Source organism: Echinops telfairi, unplaced genomic scaffold, assembly GCF_000313985.2.
Source record: "Echinops telfairi isolate 266 unplaced genomic scaffold, ASM31398v2 ScPeMD7_443;HRSCAF=831, whole genome shotgun sequence".
In the NCBI taxonomy this organism is placed as follows: Eukaryota; Metazoa; Chordata; class Mammalia; order Afrosoricida; family Tenrecidae; genus Echinops; species Echinops telfairi.
Genome location: NW_022104341.1, coordinates 25,929,335 through 25,939,144, shown reverse-complemented (window position 1 = coordinate 25,939,144; position 9,810 = coordinate 25,929,335). Strand labels below are relative to the sequence as shown.

Below are 9,810 nucleotides of genomic sequence, written 5' to 3'. Positions count from 1 at the left end.
CTATAAATGCCCTTTGCCTCCTAGTGCTTTCCTCTTGTCCCACTATCATGTTCAACCTTCATTTGGGGAAATTTTCTTTTAGTAACACCCCCCCCCACGCACACACACACACACACCTGCTCCTCATGCAATATTTATTAGGTATTGTTTATACTTTGGTGGTTTTGTACTGCTGGACTTGGAGTTAGCAACCCAATGTGTAACCCTCTATGCCACCATGGCAAGGTTTAATTTAGGGTAAAATGTGGAGAACTACCTTCCTTCTACTTCCCACCTTGCAAAAATATGAAAGGATTTATTTTGTAATGTTCACACTCATTTGCCTCCTTAATTCTTTCTGTATAGTTTTATTGTGAGTCGAGTCGTCGTCTTCCCCTGTTTTCCCATTCTTCTTCTTTTCCCAGCTGCTAATCATGCCAGCAAAGTTTTAGGAGCAGAGGAGACTGCCAATTTTCCTGGCAAAATTTGAGTTACTCTGAAAAAGAAGGGAGATAAATAATAAAAAGATTTTTTTTTTTAATATTTCAAAAGGCCTGCTTTAGTGACATGCTACTCCCACTAGAAAATAACCCCAGATCCCTTTGTGAGTAACATGCCCAAATCCTATAAATGCCAGAAACCAAATCCACTGGGCCTCTGGTGACTGCTGCTGGTGACCTACCTGCTAATGAGCAGCTCCTACTCCAGCAGGGTGGCCAGAGAAGCCCCCTAGTGCCTTGCCTGTCCCATTCATTCTCAAAAGGAGACCTTGACTTTTACCTGTTTCCTAAGTGATGTTCTTTAAAAAAAAAAAAAAAGTCTCATTATCTATCTATCTATCATCTATGTTACATTTAAATATAAAAATACTCCTCTGCCTTGTGTTAATAAATGGAGCACCAAGCAGTAGGAACTTTGTCTTCTCATAAGGTGAGGGTATATCCACTTTATTCTGAGTTTAAGCTTTAGGCCAAGGCAGTTTGCCTTAAGCAAGGTCTTCGTGACCAAGGGCATTTCCTTTCCTGGCCCTTCCCTTCCCTCTTGTAAGTCTCCGTTTTTAATGTAAAATTAGTTATTTCTTTTTAAGAAATGAAATTTCCCACCCAAAGAAGGAAATCATGGCCTAATTCTAAGTCAGGTATAAGTCAGGCTCTACCCCCAATTCCAGCCACCTCAAAGAAGCCCTCTCCTCTTCACAAGCACTTTTAGGATAGCTATACTTACTGGACAAATACACCGGATTAATGGTTCCCCGGCCCCACCAACACACTACTCCCCAGTCTTTCAGAAAGCTTGAAAGAGGGGGAACAAAAAGGAGGTTGGTTGAAGAGATTAATATGACCCCTCATACCCAAAAGGCAAGTGTTATATTAATTGGGCACGAGGAATAAAAAAGACCTTGATATTCTGCTTTTGAGTTACAATTAGTAGGAACTAGTAGGAGAGGGGTAAGTGGGTGTAGGATGCAGAGCTGGGAGGGGCTTGATGGCTAGAGGTCTAGTCAGCTTAGTTCTTGTATTGGAAGAGCTCATTGCGTAGCGTTGAGAAGACTCGTGTCGATGCCTGCTCTGGCACTGAGAAGGGGTTGCTGTTGGCAGAGGGGCGGCTGTCTTCAAAGTAGCCCTTCTTCTGGCCAACAGTCTGAGGAATGTGGATGCTGGCACTTGGTTGACTATGCTGGCAGAGAGAAGTCGTTGATGGATGGAAGTTTCATGGCACCTAGTGAGGCACTGGGTGTTATCTGGCCCACCTTTGGGTCGTAGGTACGGTGTGGTATTGGTGTCACTTGCCTAGTCTATTGATGGAGTTGGCATGACAGCCTGTACCATTCTGTTTCCCAGGGACGGGGTTAGGATTGAAGGCTGTGATGTCTCCAAAGCTTCACACACAGTGCAGGATAAAGACCACCACCCAGGGATGATCACTCACATTGATTCGTTCATAGGTTTCTGTCTGAAACGTCCACTGGACAAGCATGATCTTGGCATTTGTCCTGCCACACTTGATGCCAGCATTCAAGGAGATCCGATAGTGAGCCTCAACAATATCCCTGCTGTGTCTGCCCCCACACTGGACCTTGGGGTCCAGGAAAGCCATTGGAAGGCAACCAGAGGGATGCCAATCTGTCTCCACGAGGGTGTACTCCTGCTTTATTTCAAATCACGAGTGTTGGCTGGTCACCTTTTCCATTATCTGTTTACAGGGGTGCTTTAAATTGGTCTCTGCAGACTTTTAGTGCCCTTAAGACTTCACAGAGCACAAGGTTGTTGGGGTCCTTGCAGAAAGGGTCCTAAAATATGGCAGCAGGGAAGAGATAACACGTCACTGTTGGAGCCTTCAGACTGGACAGTACTGGAGCCATCAAAATTACACTTAAGCAATTCTTCTACATACTTGGGCTCTTAGTCCAGGGTGCGGGCTTTGCAATGTAGTTCTTCTCTGCCATTGATCCAAATGTACATGTCTTGGACTTTTTTTGCCCAGAGGTGGAGTTATATACACCTGCTTGGTGCCTTTGTTCAAGTGGGAACTTGCTGAAGAGGCCATGGTGGAAGGTGCTCTGGGTGGCAAGCAGGTTGTGAGAGTAAGGTGAGGAGCAGAGAGGAAGCCAGGTATACTGTTTATAAGCTCACTTCTACTCCCATCCTCAGCACTGATACAAAGTAGATTTTTTTATAGTATAGATACTCTAGACCAGTGGTTCTCAATCTGTGGGTCGAGACCCCTTTGGGGGTCAAATGACCTTTAACAGGGGTCGCCATTGGAAAACACCTATTTCTGATGGTCTTAGGAACTGAGACACTGCTTCTCTATCCCGCTCCAGGCAGGTCCACCCACATGCAGATACACCCACATACAAGTACCTGGCGTGAAGACTGTTACCCATGCTACACCATGCTTCAAGACAGAATTTCATTTATTTGTACTTAGAAATAAATATTTCACAATATATAATTGCATATTGTCTTTGTGATTAGTCACTACACTTTAACTATGTTCAAATTGTAACAATGAAAATACATCCTGCATATCAGATGTTTACATTACGATTCATAACAGCAAAATTACATGAAGTAGCAACGAAAATAATTTTATGGTTGGGGGTCACCACAACATGAGGAATTGTATTAAAGGGTCACGGCATTAGTAAGGTTGAGAACCACTGCTCTAGACCCTGTACCCTTGCTATTGATTTTTCACACTCATTTTTTCTCATGAATAACATGCTTATCTACGTCATCATTTAAGTAAGAAAGCAAGAAGGCGTCCTTGATTCTGTTCTTTTTCTTTTTTTTTTTGATTGCCCTTTGTGATGTCTGGTCATCATAGTTGACCCATCAACTTTCCTGTACTATTTAAATAATATAACTGAGTTGTCCTATGCCCAGTCATGTTTCCTTTAACAACCGTATATACTCGTGTAGAAGCCGAGTTTCTCAGCACATTTTTAATGCAGTTTTTGTGGTAAAATTAGGTGCCTCGGCTGATATTTGGGTCGGCTTATACTCGAGTATATAGGTACTATCTTGTGCTGTATTCATGTCTGTTTGTCATTAGCACTCACTGCTTCAGTACAGCAATGCTCTTCAAAATTGGTGGCATCCTGCAAATATATCTATGGATATGGTGGATCATAGGGGGCAAATTTTTGAAAAAAACTTCTTAGACATAGCCAAATACCTTAGGTAAATGAGTCATTGTGTCTGGGACATGAGAACCCTAATCTTAGGGACACTGAAGTCAGTTTGTATAGCCTAGTTCACAAAGACAATGCTCTACATCCTGCTTTGGTGAGTAGCAGTTGGCGTCTTAAAAGCTTGTTATCCGGGGTTCAAAAAAAAAAAAAAAGCTTGTTATCCTTACAAATCCGGCTAGACTGGAGCATGTGCATGGGTACAGATAAAGAGCTCTCGACACACAGAATTCAGGACAGATAACCCCCTCAGGAACAGCAGTGGGAGAAGCAGTGCCTTGAGGGTAGGGGAAAGGGAAAAGGGGGAGAAATGGGAAGCTGACAACAATGACCCACATATAATTCTCTCCCACTTCCCAGGGGGACAAACAACAGTATCGTGGATGAAGGGAGACAACAGGCAGTGTAAGATACGAAAATAATAACTTAAAATTTATCATGGGTCCATCAGGTTGGGGAGGCGGGGAGGGAGGTAAAAAAGAGGAGCTGCTAACAAGGGCGCAAACAAAAAATATTTTGAAAATGATGTCAGTATCTGTACAAATGTGTTCAATACAATTGCTGTACGGATTGTTATAAGAGCTGTAAGAGCCCCCAATAAAATGATTTATTAAAAAAACAAACCCAACTTGGTGATCATCTAAGTTGCAATGATTGGTTTTCCCGTCTAAAGGAAAGAGTAATGAAAAAATTAGTCCAGTAGTCTAACAGACCCCCCAGCCTCTACAGTTCTGAGACCAGATGAACGAGATGTACCAGGAACACTGCCCACTACCCTGAAATGGAACTCGCCCCATGTTAGAATAATCAGCCATTTAAGATCAAAAGGGGAGCATTTACCTAAAGCCGGTTAGGAAAGGAGGAATAGAAATAGCAAACACTGGGAGGCAGTAGGATTTGGAAGGAATTGCGATGATTTTGGGGGCAAAAAAGTGCTTGAATTGTTGAGATGCTCTATAAAACTTCAGCTAATTCACAGTAAAAAGTTCAAAGGAAAACTGGAGGCATCTCAGAAACATTTGGAGATTTAGAGACAGGAAATGAAAAGGAAAGAAAACTACCACCAAAATGAGCTGCTAACTTAATGGGGACGTCAGGAGTGTTCGGCCAAGGTGGGACAAAAAAAAGGGAAATACTGGCATATAAATTCTAAATAATGGCAGTGAAAGCCTGTTACGGTCTGCTTCTTGATAACAAACCTCTCTTAGATGAGGAGTAGTAGTAATGAGCAGTTAATTGGGATTGTTGGACTGTTGCAAAGGAGGCTAGAGAGAAGGATTTGTGAGTGGAGTTAGCTTGTGAAAGCATTTTATTATTTGAAGGATTTTAGACTTTATTCTTTTGATCATTGTCCCTCCCAGACTAAAGTAAGTTGTGTTGCCAGCAATGTTTTTTGATTGGAGGAAAGGGAGAAGTTTGGGGAAGATTAATTCAGTTTTATGTTCAGAATGTTTGGGAATCCAGGTCAAGCTGTCTAGTAGACAGTTGGAAATAACTATCCTGGATTGTGTGAGATAGGATAGATCTGCAGATAGGACATTTAGAAATTGTTAACAGAAGCTAAGTGAAGTGTTATGAGAACATAACCACTTTTGGACAATCAAAGGGTGGAATAGTAGACAATTGTTAACCTTTAAAGAGTAGGCAGAGGAGGAAGAATCGGTACTGAAAATCACAGTGATCAGTCACATGTACTACAAGTGACAGGCATCTCAGAAATCAAGGGAAGAGGGTTTCAAGAAGTAGGTTATGATCATCAATTATCATGCAAAGAATGGGTAGAATGAGACCTGGAATTGCACCATTTGGTCTTTGGAGGTCTTGTGTCCGATATGTTTAGATCTGGACAGATGTCAGATTGTAGTAATTGAATAAGTAGAAAGCATTTTTCTAAGTTTATTGGTGAAAAGATTGAGAAAAATGGAAAAGTAATTAGTAAAGGTTTGTGTTATTTTTTATAAATTTTAATTTGGTTGTGGCAGATTTGCACCAAAGAGACTTGGAGACGAGAAGATTTAAAATAAAGATGACTTTCAAGTGGTTCTTGAAGATGTGAGTACTCTAGGATTGAAGAGGAGAGGCATACCCTTTTTAGAGAGGTGGGTTAGGCAAGTGCTTTTAAAAGATGAATTTAGGCAGAAAATTGGAGAATTTAGGGAGAAAGTTGGAGAATTTCATGTTTTACAGCTTCCTTTTCCTTTGAAATGTGACCCTACATTGTGAGTGAAGGAGCTTGAGTGTGTCAGCTAATGACCTTCCTGTGTAGTTCTTTCTGAACATGATGATAATATTTTGGAGTCTTCTTTTTTTGTACATTTATTAATTTGCATGTCAAGTTAAAGCACTTAAACTTTCTGGAAAATATTGTCTTTTTTTCTAGATTTCAAATTTTTGAGGTGGTGCTATGTATATGCTATGAAGAGTTCATTTCCTTATTTTTCCAGTTAATATTTATTTAAAGCCTTCTGTGTAGTACATAGTCTTAGATGCTAGATACACATTTGTAAAACATCAGAAAGTACAACTGCTTTTGTGTAGAGTAAGTAGTATGAGAGATGGAGGAGAGAGAGAGGCAGACGAGAAACAAAACACATAGCACCACATATGTCAGTTTATTTAACCTAACTAATCATGAAGAAATAGAAAGATAGTCCAGAATGTGGAATATGCCACCACGACAGCGGAATTAAAAAAAAAGAAAAAACACAAGAAGATAGTTGATGGAGTCGAGACATGATAATCGAAAGAAATGTGTGAACATTGTTTAGATCCTGCATTTCTAACAAAGCTGCTAAGAACATTTTTGTGTTAAATGGAGGAATGTGAACTGTATACAGGAGCTTCAAAAGTTTGTGTACAGATGTAATTAAAAATGGAATTTTTGCACAAACTTTTTGAAACCTTCCTGTAGGTATATTAAAACAAACAAAAAACAACAAATCAAACCTGCTGCATTCAAATATATTCTGACTCAGCAACCCTATAGGGCAAGAAAGAATCTCCTTAACTATTGAGTGTTTCTGAGACTGTAAATCTTTCTGGAACCCAACAGCCTCATCTTTCTCCCTTGGAGTGACTGGTGGGTTCAAACTGCCAACCTCTGGCTATCAGCACAGTGCTTCATGAACTCCCACCAAGGTGGCTGTGTTTTCGAGATGGCTTTTAAAAAGTTTATGGAACAATGGAATTGAAACGATGAATTTTTCTAAGAACCTTTTGAGGCTCACTCATATTAGGTAATATTTTTTATTTTTGTGAAATTTGTTGATTGCTGTGGTTATATAGAAGATAGTTTTAAGAGGATTCAAACTGAGAATTTAAGGATGAAGATCTGTGATGTCTGCAGTTTCCAAAGACAACAGAGTGTATGCAGGTTCAGAGGGAGAGGGAAAGAATACATGGATTATTCATTAATCTAGGTGAGAGATATATTAGTATTTATTGTTTTTGTATTTGAGCTTTTTCAAAATAAATTTATTCAAGGAGGCAATTTTAAAATTCAGTTGTAAAAGAACTAGCAGCTAATAGCAGCTAACTACTGTTCAAAGCTCTTTGCATGTCTTAATTTCTTTAACCCTCACTGTGGTAGTTAGATTTATGTTAGCTTGAATGTGTATGAAAGTGTAGGGGTAGTATCCAACCTGTTTATCAGGTCATAGCCTGATGATGCCTCCTTGAGGATGTGTTTTTTTTTTTTTGTTTTTTTTAAACATTTTATTAGGGGCTCATACAACTGCCATCCCAATCCATACACACATCAATTGTGTAAAGCGCATTTGTACATCGTTTCTCAGGATGTGTTTTTTTTTAAAAAGAGAAACTTGGGAACCACCCCCCAACTCCCCCTTTGCTCCTCTGCCTTCCTGCTTGCTAGGACTCTAGGTCTATCTCCAGGGGCAGTCCCCTGTGGGTTGCCTGCCCGACCCTGAGAACTCTCACTGCCTTGCCAAGTTTCCGCTGACCTTAGATCCTCGACTGCATCCACTGTTCTGTGATCTTCCTTCATCCTGCTACACTTTTCTACATCATCAGCCAGTATGCACACGAGTCTGAAGAGGTCTCTGACTACCATTGGACTTATGTACTTGAGTTGGACTGGGATCCTTACATTGTACAGAATTATCTCGATAAAAAGTTCTTTCTTGTACATACGTGTACAAGTGCCACTGATTTTGTATTTCTAGACAACCCAGCCTAATATATTTACCGATACTTTGAGGTATGATATTCTGTATAGCTCGTAAGTAAGTTATTTGTACATAACTATAGAAGGAAACAGAATATGAGCTTTTTTGAATCCCCATATTTTATACCCAAGAAACTGAGTCACCTGTGAGGGTAGTATTGAGATAATTTTAGACACCATAGGGGTTTAAAAATGTATTGCAAGCCACTGTTTCAGCAAAAGGAGAATATGAGCCAGAAAACTAAGTGATAAGAGAACATCCAAGATGACAAGCATCTTGCATGCCATGAACCAGATTAGTACAGGACCATAGAGAAATCTAGAAGGGACAATTATCTGTGGAAAAAGGGGTTTGGAATGACACCCTTAATAATTTGAAACAAGTGGCAACCAAGACACATAAATCAAAGATTATTTAATAGTATTTAATTTTAAAATATTAATACTACTTTGCAGTGATCAGTGTTTACAAAGGCACAATAAGGAAGTAGTTCCTGCTTGATGGAAATGGTTAAGGTCTTTACTAGTTTACAAAGGCACCTTGGGATGAGTTGACAGGCCAGCTTCTGAAAAATCACAACTTTGTAAACCTGTGGATTAGTTCTACTTAACACATGGGATCACCATGAATTAGAATCAACTGCATGGTAATTAGTAACCGCTGTAGCTGAATATAGGAAAATTCTCTATTGATAGAAAATAGTCCATTACGATTTGTAGGAGTTGGTGTAAGATATAAAATAACAAGATGTTGGACCTGAAATTTATCATAAACATGTTATTTAGAAATAGGGAGGTAGCTTCCTATAGAAATAGCTGAAGGAGTTAAAAAGCACCAGCCTTTAGAAAGCAGAGTTGAAATATGAGCAGGGATGGGGTGGGAAACCATTGCTTTTCATTTTAATCCTTTGTGTATGGTTTGACTTTAAAAAAACTATGTATGTACTATATTTGAAAAAATTAAAGAACTGTGGTAGAGCCAGCTTGTTTATGTTTTCTGTCATATAGTTCCAACTTTGGTTTCATTTTAGGTTTTACTGCCAAGGAAGTCTCAACTAGAAAGAAGGTAGTCAGTTCCAATTCATTTTACTGTACTTACTTGAAGAGTTAAAGAATTTTTGCCCCATAGCTTAAAGTAGATTCTTTTCTGTTCTTAGACTGGGGTCCCATTTTGGTCTTGCTAGGTTTCATGAATTTGAGGACCCACCCAAAATAACACCTTTGTTAGACTCATTGTATCCTTTACCTGCAGTTCACTTACATGCGCAGGGGCTTCAGAACATTTGTGGGAAAAATAAAAATTTTTTAGGTTTCTTGCAGTTGATTTTTCATTTATTTAAAAAATTATAATAGTTTTATTGACAATCCAATACAATCCAATATATCCATTCATAAAAAACCTTTTTATCTGCCACTTTTCTCAAACAAAGAAATTGTGGGGAAGAGCAAGAGAAAGATGACTTTGGTCAAGACAGCCCAAGAATAGATTTTCTTCCCGTTCTTTCTTAGCAGTGCTAGTCTTTTTCTGTGATTGCAAACTCTTGCCTTTGTGGATAGATGGTTTCTCTAGTGGGAGGTGCCAAGTGCTGCATTGTAGACTGAGTAGTAGTAAGTGACAGGCTTACTGGAGACATGGTTGTGGTGTCATGGCTGATTGGGGTCACCAGAGAAGAGGGAAATTCTCAAAAGCACATTAACGGGCTGAATGTTTCTACTGGGGAGGTGAGTCCTATGTTGGGGCAGTCGCATTTAACTCATGGAAATTGCCTCTATTTATTTTTTTCTTTCTTTTTAAATCATTTTATTGGGGCTCATACAACTCTTATCACAATCCATACATAAATCGTGTGAAGCACATTTGTACATTTATTGCCCTCATCATTCTCAAAACATTTGCTCTCCACTTAAGCCCCTGGCACCAGGTCCTCATTTTTCCCCCTCCCTTCCCACT

The 9,810-nt window shown here is 39.6% G+C and overlaps 1 protein-coding gene and 1 pseudogene across 1 annotated transcript in view; one reads left to right on the top strand and one right to left on the bottom strand.

Moving 5' to 3' along the window:
* The window catches only part of MTF2 (metal response element binding transcription factor 2), a 69,312-nt gene that overhangs the window by 13,433 nt on the left and 46,069 nt on the right, over nt 1-9,810 (top strand). The gene's annotated exons all lie outside the window — the stretch shown is intronic.
* On the bottom strand, nt 1,486-2,526 carry LOC105978261 (annotated as a pseudogene).